Source organism: Artibeus jamaicensis, unplaced genomic scaffold, assembly GCF_021234435.1.
Source record: "Artibeus jamaicensis isolate MK-2021 breed Jamaican fruit bat unplaced genomic scaffold, CSHL_Jam_final contig_797, whole genome shotgun sequence".
Lineage (NCBI taxonomy): Eukaryota > Metazoa > Chordata > Mammalia > Chiroptera > Phyllostomidae > Artibeus > Artibeus jamaicensis.
The window spans coordinates 28,448,821-28,460,912 of NW_026521977.1; the positions used below are offsets into that span (position 1 = coordinate 28,448,821).

At 37.9% G+C, this 12,092-nt stretch overlaps 1 protein-coding gene across 14 annotated transcripts in view; it reads right to left on the reverse strand.

The window, feature by feature from the left end:
• The window catches only part of AMBRA1 (autophagy and beclin 1 regulator 1), a 179,668-nt gene that overhangs the window by 157,078 nt on the left and 10,498 nt on the right, over window positions 1-12,092 (reverse strand). The window contains exon 2 of one of the 14 annotated variants that reach the window (XM_053673117.1): window positions 1,268-1,425. The exons of the other annotated variants lie outside the window; for them this stretch is intronic. The gene's annotated coding sequence lies outside the window, so the exon portion shown is untranslated. The remainder of the gene's footprint in view (window positions 1-1,267; window positions 1,426-12,092) is intronic. 14 annotated transcript variants of the gene reach the window in all.

Sequence of the window (12,092 nt, forward strand, 5' to 3'; positions counted from 1 at the left end):
AGATGCAAAGCTCTGAAAACCCTTCTAATTTCCTAAGTGAAAGGAGCATCCTTTGTCATTCCTAAGGAGCTCCTTTGAGTTTATGCTAATGAGGTGCCCCTAGATAGCTTCAGGATGGAACTGGTCACCAGGAGTAAAAGATTAGAGGGCTGAACTTCCAGCTCCACCCACTGACCTCTGGGAAGGAAAGAGGGCCTACAGATGAAGCTCTGCAAAAACTCTTGAACAACAAGATCTGATGAGTTTCCAGGTTGGGGAACACATTCTGATACCAGGAGGGTGATACACCCCAATTCCATGGGGACAGAAACTCCTGCACTTGGGACTCTTCTGGATCTTGTCCTATGTATCTCTTCATCTAGCTGCTTATTGTCAGCATAATAAACTTAAGGAAAACTTCAGAACTACTTAAGGAAAATCAAAGTAAATGTTTGAGTTCTGTGAGCTGCTCTATCAAATTAATCAAACCCAGAGGGTTGTGGGACCCTCAACTTATCACCAATCAGAAGCACACGTGACAACTTAAAATTTCAACCAGCATGGGAAGAGGGGGTGTTTGTAGTTTTATGGGACTGAGCCCATAAAGCTGTGGGATCTCATACTATCTCCAGGTTCAAAACTACAACAAAATAAAAAAGAACATATAAACCACTAAAAAAATTCAGAATTACAGTATACAATATCTGAAATGAAGAATAGAAGGAAAAACCAGTAGGTTGGATGAAACAGAGGATCAAATCAGTGAGTTGGAAAATAAAGTAGCAGAAAACACCCTATCAGAGCAGCAAAAAGAAAAAAGAATTTTTAAAATATGAGGATAGTTTAAGGGAACTTTGGGAAAACGTGAGGTATAACAACACGTGCATCACAGGAGTACCTATGATGCTCCTATGAACAAAAGAGGGAGAGAACAGGGATTGTGAACCTATCTGAAGAAATAATGACTGAAAATGTCCCTAACCTGGTAAAGGAAAATGAAATACAAGTCCAGGAAGCAGAGTCCCAAACAAGTTCATACACCTGAAACCTATATAATTTTATTAACCAATGTCACCCTACTACATGAGACTTTTTTAAAAAATCAATGAAAATAAGAGAAAAAAGACTATGAATATGTATTCATATTCAGTTATGAGAAAAACCCAAAACAAAGCCCAAACTCTCGTAAACATCTAGATTAAAATATGTAGTCAGTTATGAGGTAGTGTTAATGGGTTCAAAATCATAAATTCAATTTCTACAAGTCAAATATTTCTAAAATACATACCTCAACCCTGGTCATGTGGCCCAGTTGGTTGTAGCGTTGTCCCCATACAACAACAGGTTGAGGGTTCAATCCCTGGTCAGGGCATGTATAGGAAGCAACTGAACGGTATATCTCTCCTACATTGATGTTTCTCTCTTTCTCTCCCCCTTCATCTCGCTCTAGAATCAATTTTTTAAAAAATCCTCGGGTAAGGATTAAAAAACAATACATACCTCAGAAATGGCAGCAATACTTTTTTACCCTCATATGTGAAACATAGAATACTTACAACAAACTACAGAGGAAGTGAATACATTCTGAGAGTAGGGGTGGGAATGGGGGTGGGAAATTATTCTAAAATTTTAGAATACCAGATTTAAAGGTAAAGATAAGACTAAGAAGTAAGAAGCTCCAATAACTAATTTTTGACCAGAGTTGCATATATTCTTGGACAAATCCTCTTGCTGAATTTCAAGTTTTCCTCCAAGTATGAAATGAAAGTAGTAATACCTTCTTTCTATCCTAACAGAGTAACGTCCTCTGAGTGTCTCAGAAGAAATGGGAGTTCAAAAAATTCAAGGCAGGATTACTACTGTACTTTTATTTTTTAAGATTTTATTTATTTTTAGAGAGAGGGGAAGTGAGGGAGAAAGAGAGGGAGAGAAACATCAATGTGTAAGAGAGACATGGATCAGTTGCCTCCCTCGGGCCCCCACCTGGGACCTGGCCCATAACCCAGGCGTGTGCCCCAACTGGCAATTGAACCAGCAACCCTTTGATTCACAGGCCATTGGTTCAATCCACTGAGCCACACCAGCCAAGGCTACTAGTGTACTTTTTAAAGTAAAAACCAAGTTAGAAACCAACAACCAGAGCGAACAATAAATGGGATGTGTGGTGCCTCCGGTTCTGACAGAGAGGCTATGACACAGAATCAGAGAGTACCTTACAAATTGAAAGCAAGTAATTTGATAGAATCAAAACTAACACAAACTAATATTATACATAGTCCCTTTTACAAAAAGCCAAAACCCAGAAATAAAATACTTGTATACAGAGCCTGCATCCTCTACTGCATCTATGTTCAGAATTACAAACACTCTAAAATACAAGTGTTCTCTCCATCCAGAAAGTCAGGCTAAGAGGTAATAATGACTCCAGTACCTGATATAAAGATTGTCAGCCCAAATTTACCAAGAAATAAGTAAGCAACATAATATCTTTTTCGTGCTCATATTCATTACCACCCCTAATGTTTTTACATACATACAAACTCAGAATAAGGAAGAACTCTACACAGTGTATCACGAATAGTCTAACAACTTTACAAAATGCTTTGAGGATACAAAACTACATAAATTCTAATTACTATTATTATAATAAAGCAGAGGAAAAAGCACCAACTTTTCTGCTACAGACTTTGCTTACTAAGGCTTTCTAAAGTAACTTACAATGATGTAATCTAACATGCAAAACACAAAGTTTGTGCTCAAAAACAGAAATAGAAAGCCTAACATCCCAAATTTGAGACCAACAATCTCCCTTACTCCTACTTACCTCAGAAGAATGAAGGAAAAAATAACGTTTTATCTGCAAACTATTCTAGAGGATACAGTGTGCTGGAACACAAGAACCCCTGAAAACTCAAGGAAAAACAAGAAGGAAACCACTGAACCCAAAGGAAAATGGAGCTCAAGTTTGGGGTCCCAAAAAGAAGCTTTTAAAAAGAATTTATTTGAAAAGAGGTAGCTTTTGGTGAAAGATATTTCAGAGGTGTAAGTTGTTTAACCCCAGAAATGGGAACTGACCCCAGCTGACTCAGGCAAACGGGCCTAGTGACTTTTGCAACAATGTACCTTTCATCCACCAACAGTACTGAGGATGAAGTGGAGCTAAATCACAAAGGATAACCTCTTTCTGTTTTCTAGTCATGAAGTGAAAAAAAAAAACCCCAGCTCTCCTCCCTGGAGCACTCACACTGCCCCCAACCATTCTTGGAAACCCCAGGAGCCACACACAGCAACAATATTGTAAGAAGCTCTGAGAACATTTACCTAGGAACCCTCATAAGCCCCAGGACAGATGAGATTACCCACCAGGCAAATAAAAATAAACCCTGGAAAAGGCTAAGAAATTCATCTAGGTTCATAAGATGGGTCAGTCGCCAAAGCAGAATTTGAATTCAGGCTTTTCCTTCGATACCATCAGAGCTTGACTCCCAGTCACTGGCTCAGCAGATACCGTGTTCAGTGTTCTGCAATGTTAGAGTCAGCCGAGGTCAGGTTCTTGGCTGACCAGAATAGGGAAAGGAAAAATTTCCCTGATGGCTTCAGGAAAAGAAGTCAAATGATTAAGTGCAGAGCTTTTATGCTAAAAGGTCCAGATGTCCCTCCACCTTGCCAATCACATTTCTCAGCCAATCAAAATAAGAGACTGGATTTAAGATCTAGTCACTTTAAGCTCTGATTAGAAGCTGGATTCCATTTCCCCAGATAAAAAACACTTAAGGGCAGGGGAAAGGATGCAAAAGCAATGATAGACAGCCAAGTGTTTATTGAATATCTACTATGTACTCGGCACTATTCTAGACACCGAGGATACCACAGTAAACAAGACCATTCCTGCCCTTAAGAAGCAGGATTATTTATGTAATTATGTGATTATTTATGTGATTAAAAACTGGTGATACTTTCAAATACTGATAAATACTAGGAAGAAAATATGAAAGGTAATGCTTTGGAGGGAGCAGATTAAAGAAAAAAACCAATAATTTAAAATTACTTCCTATTTTTTATGAATATGAGCCTGAGAAAATATAAATAACCCAGGAGAAATTTTTTAATATTTTCATACAAATTAATACAATAAATATAATCCAACATTACTCCGTTTTAAAATAATCACATATAGAGCCCTGGCTGGTGTAGCTCAGTGGATTGAGCACGGGCCTGTGAACCAGAGGATCGAGGTTCGATTCCCAGTCAGGGCACATGCCTGGGTTGCAGGCAGGTTCCCTGCAGGTCAGTTCCCTGCAGGGGATGCACTAGAGGCAACCATACATTGATGTTTCTCTCCCTCTCTCCTTCCCCTCTAAAGATAAATAAATAAAATCTTAAAAAATAATAAAATAAAATAATCACATATAAAATTAAATTTGAAATAGCATTCAAAGAAAGCATCCTTACCTCAAAAATAACAATAATCTTGAAGCCTTGTAAGTACATGACAGAAACATCCCAATACTTATCCAATTATCAACAAACTGATAAAGTTAAGTGGCAGAACATAACACACTTTTAAATACTTGTAACATTCATTTGCTACTGACTTGCAGTGCTAAGCACTTTCCCATACAATGTATCATTTATTTCTCACAATGACACAAGAAGATAGGTACTGTTATTATCCCTGTTTCACAAATCATAAAACTGAGGCTTAGGTAAGTTAAATGATTTGCCCACATGGAAGAGCTTAAAAATCAAATCAGTTGCTAAAGTGCATGCATGCTCTAACCACCTCACCACGGTGCTTCTATAAAACAGGCATTAAACCTCAGATACAGAAAAAAACATACTTTTTCATGTCCCCACACCTAGAAGTTCTTAATTATAAAAAGCTGATTCAAGAGACACAAGAATAAATCCAAATGAATCAGAGTCAGAGCACAATGACTCATTTTATAACCTCAGGCAAATTCCATGTTATCCCTGACTCAACCTACCTATCTCTAAGGGAGCTAACTTCACCAGAGCTAACCATATTTGCCTCCTAGTAGGTTTTGAATACTAATATGTGTTAAGGTATACACAAATCATGAGGTGAAAGAGACAAGCAAAACCACAGTGTTATTATTGCTTTGATGCCAGAGCTAATAAGCACCAGAGGTCAAGGTAGATAAGTTATGTACACAAAGAATGTAGCCCTGACTAGTGTAGCTCCATGGAGTGAGTGTTGGTCTACAAACTGAAAGGTCACTGGTTCAATTCCCAGTTAGGGCACAGGCCTGAGTTGTGGGCCAGGTCCCCCAGGTGAGGACATGCAGGAGGCAACCAGTTGATGTTTCTCTTACACATCAATGTTTCTCCCTCCCTCTCTCTCTCTAAAAATAAATAAACAAAACCTAAAAAAATGAAGAATGTAGGGTTTGAACCCTGACCAGTGTGGCTTAGTTGGATGGGCACCATATTGTGGGTAACCGGTCTAGTTCCTGGTCAGAGCACATGCCTGCCAGGACATAAAAAAGCAGTCACACAAAAATATGTACACAAATGTACATAGAATGTTTATTCCAAATAGCTAAGAACTGGAAAAATACTCAGTGTTCCTCAATGAGCAAATGAGTAAACAAACTGTGATGCATGCAAACCTTAAAATATTACTCAGCAATTAAAATCAAATGAACTACTGGCACTCTCCCTCCTAAGAGCATACCCACGCCTTCAGCATGCCCACACCTTTCTTCCCTGTTAGGTGTACACCACCTAAACTCTAAGGGTCCCCATGAGACTAGCAACCAGGAAGCTCGTCCAGCAGCTCATCCTGGGCTAACCCACTGACCCCGTCTCCAAGACCCCCTTTTCTCTGACTTTCCAGTGAGCCAATGCAGCCCCGCCCAGGCTCTCCCGTCATTTCTTCTATTATAGCACCTTCCTTGTTTCACTGTCTCCATCTGTAATAAATGTACTCTCAAAATAAAAATAAAAAAAAAAAGGGAACTATCGATATGTGCCACTTGGGTGAGTCTCCAGAGAATTTTGCTGAGTGAAAAAGATCAATCCAAAAAGTTACTTACTATATGGTTCTACTTATATAACATTCTTGAAATAACAAAGGGAGACAATCAGTGATTGCCAGGAATTACAGATAGGACTGGGGTAGGGGGAGGAGGTAAGCCACATCCCAGTGAATATTTTTCCTTGATTCTCTGCACAAAGCTTTATTGCAACTTCATCCACTGTACTGTAATGTCTTTATGATTTGGGGGTGGGAGTGGTTACAAAAAGGCACCAGGAGAGTAGTCTGTGGTGATGTTCTGTGTCTAGACTTGTATCTTGACTGTATCAATGGCAATACCCCAGTTGTGATAGTGTACTACGGATTTGTGAAATGTTACCATTGGGGAAACTGGGTAAAGGGCACACGGGATCTCTCTCTCACACACACTTCCCAGCAACTGTATGTAAATCTACAATTATCTCAAAGGAAAACTTTAATTTTTTTTAAAAAAAGGTAACACATGTTCCTTATAACAAGTAAACAACAGTCTGTGGTCTAGCTCCCTCCCAAGTCCTCCCATTTTCACCCTCTTGAGATAAACACACAATTCACTGCTCATATAAACATGCATGCATGTAATAGTTCTTGTTTCCTGTATCAAAAGGGAACACATATACTACATATTACCCTGCAGCCTACGTTCTTCATTTATTATATGTTATAGACAGCTTAAAAAAAATCTTTGAGCATCAAGCAAGATGCATAGAGTATTTTCTGACTGGGACAGATCAAACGTTTACCATGCTAATGTCAACAGCTGAATCAGCAGCATTCAGTCAGAGGAAAAGAGAGACTATGTAATGATACAGAAGTTAAAGAGATCTGCAAAAAAGTAAAACAAGGCCCTCGGCAGCTATTTTAGGATCCCATCCCCCACCCCATAACTCCTCCATGAAACTACCCTGTTGGGCTCACAAGGAAGAAATGCTAAATGATTTCTTTTCAGTACAAAATTGCAAAAGGAGATAATACTCCCACATACTCAAGCCACAGCAAACAAACTTCTGTGAAAATATACTCCTCCTTCAAGCAAAATGTACTATTGATCATTTTTCAAACATCCATTTGTAATAACAGCTGCTACCACTATTAACTGCTAAGATCTCTAAATCCCCCTCCTACCCTACTCCCATTTAACATACAAACCTGGCACAATATGAATTACTTGTCCATGATCAAATGGCCAGTAACTGGTAAAGTTGGAGTTCAAAGCTATAAAACTAGTGGTTTTTTTACTTTACCAGGTTTTCCTATATTATTCCCTGCCAAGAGCAGAGATTCAATAAACTTAACAAGTGTATTTAGGTAGAAGCAATTTATAAATATGTCTACTGACTTTGACTCATTTTTTTCCATGTATCATATTTGGTGGCGGGGTGGGCTGGGGGGCTGTGAGGCAGGGGTTGAGGACTATACTCTGTGCCAAACCCTCTGGTAGGTGACAAAGTCAAAGGTGGGAGAAAAAAACCCCAACAAGCAAAATTTAAACAAACAGCAAAGGCCTCCAACTTTCAGTCTAGTGGGGATACAATACATAGTAACTCTAACTATCATACTGAAATGTGGCAAGTGTTACATCCTCAAGGAAGTACAAAAGTACTATCGGGTTTGAAGAATACAACTATCCTTCCAAAAGCAAATGATAATCTCTCCCATTAGCTTCCTTACAATTGTTTCTCATTTCAATTTTGCTATTTTTAAAATTTTTTTAAATCCTCGACCAAGGTTATATTTCTTGATTTTAGAGAGAGAGGAAGGGAAAGAGAGAGAAAGACAACATCAATGTGAAAGAAATATCAATTGGTTGCCAACTGAGCGAGAACCTAGATATGTGTCCTGCCTGGGAATTGAACCCAAAACTTTTTGGTATACTGAACAATGCTCCAAACAACTGAGCCATCTGGCCAGAGCACTTTTAATTTTTTTAATTTATTGATTGACTTGAGAAAGAGAGAGAGAAGGGCAGTGGAATGCGGAGGAAGAGACAGACAAACATCAATTTGTTACTCTACCCATTCACACATTTATTGCTTGATTCTTGAATGTGCCCTGACCTTGAACTGAACATGCAACCCTGATGTATTGAAACAATGCTCTAACCAACAGAGCTACCCAGCAGGGCTCTGTTCTGATTATTCTACAAGTGACTTATTTCCCTCCTTGATCCCTGGGCAAAGGTCTATAATGTCCTTCTAAACAAAACACTTCCCTGGACATGCTCAATAAGTAAGAGCAAAGCTTGCCAGCTCAAAACAGGGTAAAGCTCCTTCTCCAAAAATAATACTGTGATTTTTTTTTTGAAATTTTGGCAATGAAATTGAAGTATTTTTAACATTCTTGGTCAAAATCATGGATAAACAGAATTAAAAGTGACTCAAACATCATTCTGAACATAAGATATTAAAAAGTTAAATCCACCTGTCCATTGGTAACAAGACTAAGGGCAGCTCTGAGACAAAAGCCCAGGTCTCTCAACTCACTGTATGAGGGTCCTTTCCAAAGCTGCTTCTTTCAAAGTCCATTGAAAATAAACTTAATGAAATTCAAGTTTTCTCACTTCAACAGAGATAGATGCATCCATGAAGAAATAATCATGCACAATTTAAAGACCAACTTTAAAGTGCAGTTTAAAAATTAACTTTATCAAAAACAAACATGCTAAGCTCCCACCATGGATGCAGGGAGAGGTAAAAGGCTGCCTTGATACAGCAGGGTCTCTTCAGGCATTTGGAAACTATTCTAGGATCCCTCCCTATTTTGGGAGGGGGTCCTAGATCCCTCCCAAAATATGTCAATACACTAAAAAATTGCTATCAACAACATCATATTAGCAATAGCTAGTATTTGGAGGGTACCTATCATAAGCCAGGCACTTTACATGTTATTTCTGATCCTTACCACTCTTCAAAGACAGGTGTTATCACCCCCTTGTACATTTGTGTGCACCAGATTTAAAGAAGTATCCCCAAGTCCCACAGCTACCCAGGGGTGGGACTAAAAATCCAACTCTTAAGTCCATGCTCTTTTTCCACTATTCTACTTTCCCTAAGGACAGAATAACTGCACTTGCATACATGGCTGTGACATCGAGTCACTTCAAACATTGACACAATTTCTTGGTTGGCAGTTATATAATTTAGTCTTTTTTTTCAATATTCAGGTTGTTTTAACTAATTTTCTTTCATGATTCCTCAGTGGTCTCCCAGGCTTTATTTTTTTTTTCTCTTTAAGAAGCAAAACCCTTTTTCCCAATGAAATCTTATGTGAAAACACTAAAACATAAAACAGATAAAAACTGAGCTGCTCTGACTTAAGCAGTGTTAAGATAAAAGATCTTCCTTACTCTCACAGCCATCCCTGAGCATCTCCAAAGAACACAACTTGAAAGAAACACTAGCTTGAAACACAAGACTGCATTTTCCATCTCAGATTTGCCATTCACCATTTATATAATCTTTGGCAAGAAATGGTTTTACTTTTTCTGGTCCTTTACAAGAGATACCACCTTCCAGTTTATAGGTCTGTAATGAATATTACATGGAAGGACAGATATAAAATTCCCAGGACACAGTAATTTGGTATTTCTCAAAAGTTAGCTCCCCTCTCTTTTATTCTGCAGAGATGACAGTTGTTGCCAATTCAAGAAAATGCAATACAGTCCCTGGTGGGGTACCTCAGTTGGTCAGGGCATTGTCCCGATACACCAAAGTTATGGGTTTGATCCCTGGTCACGGCTCATACAAGAAGTACTCAAATCAATGCATAATAAGTGTGTGTGGGGGGGAGATTGATGTTTGATGTTTGCTCCCCCCCCACTTCCCCTCTCTCTGTAAAATCAATAAGCTGGGAACTTAACATTGACTTTACTGAATACTTTTATATTCATGTTCTGCAACAGAATCTAATGTAATGTTCATTTGCCAATCTTCTGGGCTTCTCTTTCTCCAGGCACCACAAACTAAAAATATGTTTATGTTGTGTGCAGCTTCATCTAAGTAATTTTAACCTCACACTTCCTAAACTAGTTAATAAAGAATCTATTACCTTAATCTGTTATTGACAATGTGTTCCTATTTCTACATGTATAACAGGGGCTCAAATTAATTTCTGTAGTATCTAAACCCAGCAACAACTTTCAGATCACATACTCTACAGAAACCACAGATGGTGGCTTTGATCCCCATGCTGTAGAAAGAAAATCATAATAAAAATATATCATACCAAAAAATAAATTAAATAAAAATTAAAAATCCATCACATAGCCACAAAAACTCGTTTGTGATAAAGAACACAAGCCTCAGCATAAGATTCAGAATGTTAATCACCTATTTTACCAGAAGACCTTGAGCAATTCACCTACTCGCTATTATTTCTTCATAAGGAAAATGAAAATATATTAATTAAAATGCCAGAAATACTGTTTTGATTAACTATCACACAACTACATTCTGGGGTTTCCAGGGACTTCAGCAAGTCATCTTTGTTACCTCCTTAATTTCTAAACAAGCCCAAACCTAGAGAAAATCATCCTAGAAAGATAGATACTAAGTCTTAGGGGAAGATAATTTCACAACCTCCCTTGGTAACATTCCAGCATCTTGCAGTCAGGAAGTTCTTTCTAATTTGTAAGCTATATCCCTTCTGTTGCAATTAAAACATATTCCCTCTTGTCTTGTCCTCTATGGAAAGAAAACATCTGCTTAACAGCACCTGAACAATATCTCTTCAAGACATTATAAAATATAGGAAGCCCATTTCAAACAGCTTCATGTAAATGCGACATGTCTTTAAATGGGTCACCTTAGACAAAGAACATGATTAAGTCTTAAATTCCCAGCTCCATCACTGACTTGCTCTGAAGATGATGCAGATGTTGTGCCTCAATTATACCATCAGTAAAATGCAAATAATAAAGCCAGTATGTTAGGGTAACACAGTTCCTCAAAAAATTAAACATACAGGAAAAGATTCTCAATCCCAATCTAAACCCAGCCAACAACTCTCAAATCACACACACTCTATGGCCCTGCAATTCCATTCATAAGCACATATCTAAAACAACTGAAAACAAGTTCATGTCCACACATCTCACAAACACACAGTAGCATTACTGACAATACCCAAAAGATAAAAACAGTCCAAGTGTTCAATGACTGAATGGATAAACAAATTATGGTATATACATATACAAATGGTTATATGTATATTATATGATTCCATTATGTCCAAAACAGGTCAATCCATAAAAACAGAATAGAGATTGCTGGTTTCCAGTGGTTGGTGGAACGGAGGAATGAAAAGAAGCTGCTTATTTTGAAAACAAATTTTACTTTGGAGTGTTGAAACTAAACAGAGATGGCAGTTACACAAGATTGTGAATATACTAAATGCCACTTAATTATTCACTTCAAAATGGATAATTTTGTGTTACATCAATAATTTTTTTAAAGAATGTGAGGCCCAGGCTGGCCTAGCTCAGTGGATTGAGCATAGGCCTATGAACCAAAGGATCACGGTTTGATTCCCAGTCAGGGAACATGCCTAGGTTGCAGGTCAGTTCCCAGTAGGGCACCCACGAGAGGCAACCATACATTGATATTTCTCTCCCTCTCTCCTTCCCTTCCCCTCTAAAGATAAATAAATAAAATCTTTTTTAAAAAAAAAAAGAATGTGAGAAGAGCTAACAAGGAAGATATGCATAAAATGCCTAGCCCTTCCCAGGAAAATCACAATATAAAATTCCAGGTAGAAGGTAGCCAAATATTTAATGTTATTTCAATATAGCCAACTAAACTCTGAGCAAAGAATATGCAAATGGGAAACAAAATAGATACCAAAATCAAGACTAGAGTCACAATTATACAGTATCCTATATGGAAATAAGAGCCATTAAATAAGTGAATGAATAAAGAGATAGAGTAAATAATTAAGCATATCGGCTAATTAACTATAGCAACAATAACACAGGAGAACAGTAAGAAAAAATACAAGTAAGGAATAAACTTTAAAAGCTAATACCAAAATACAAAGACCCACTAGGTACAATAAGGTACAAAAAGAAAGGTTAATA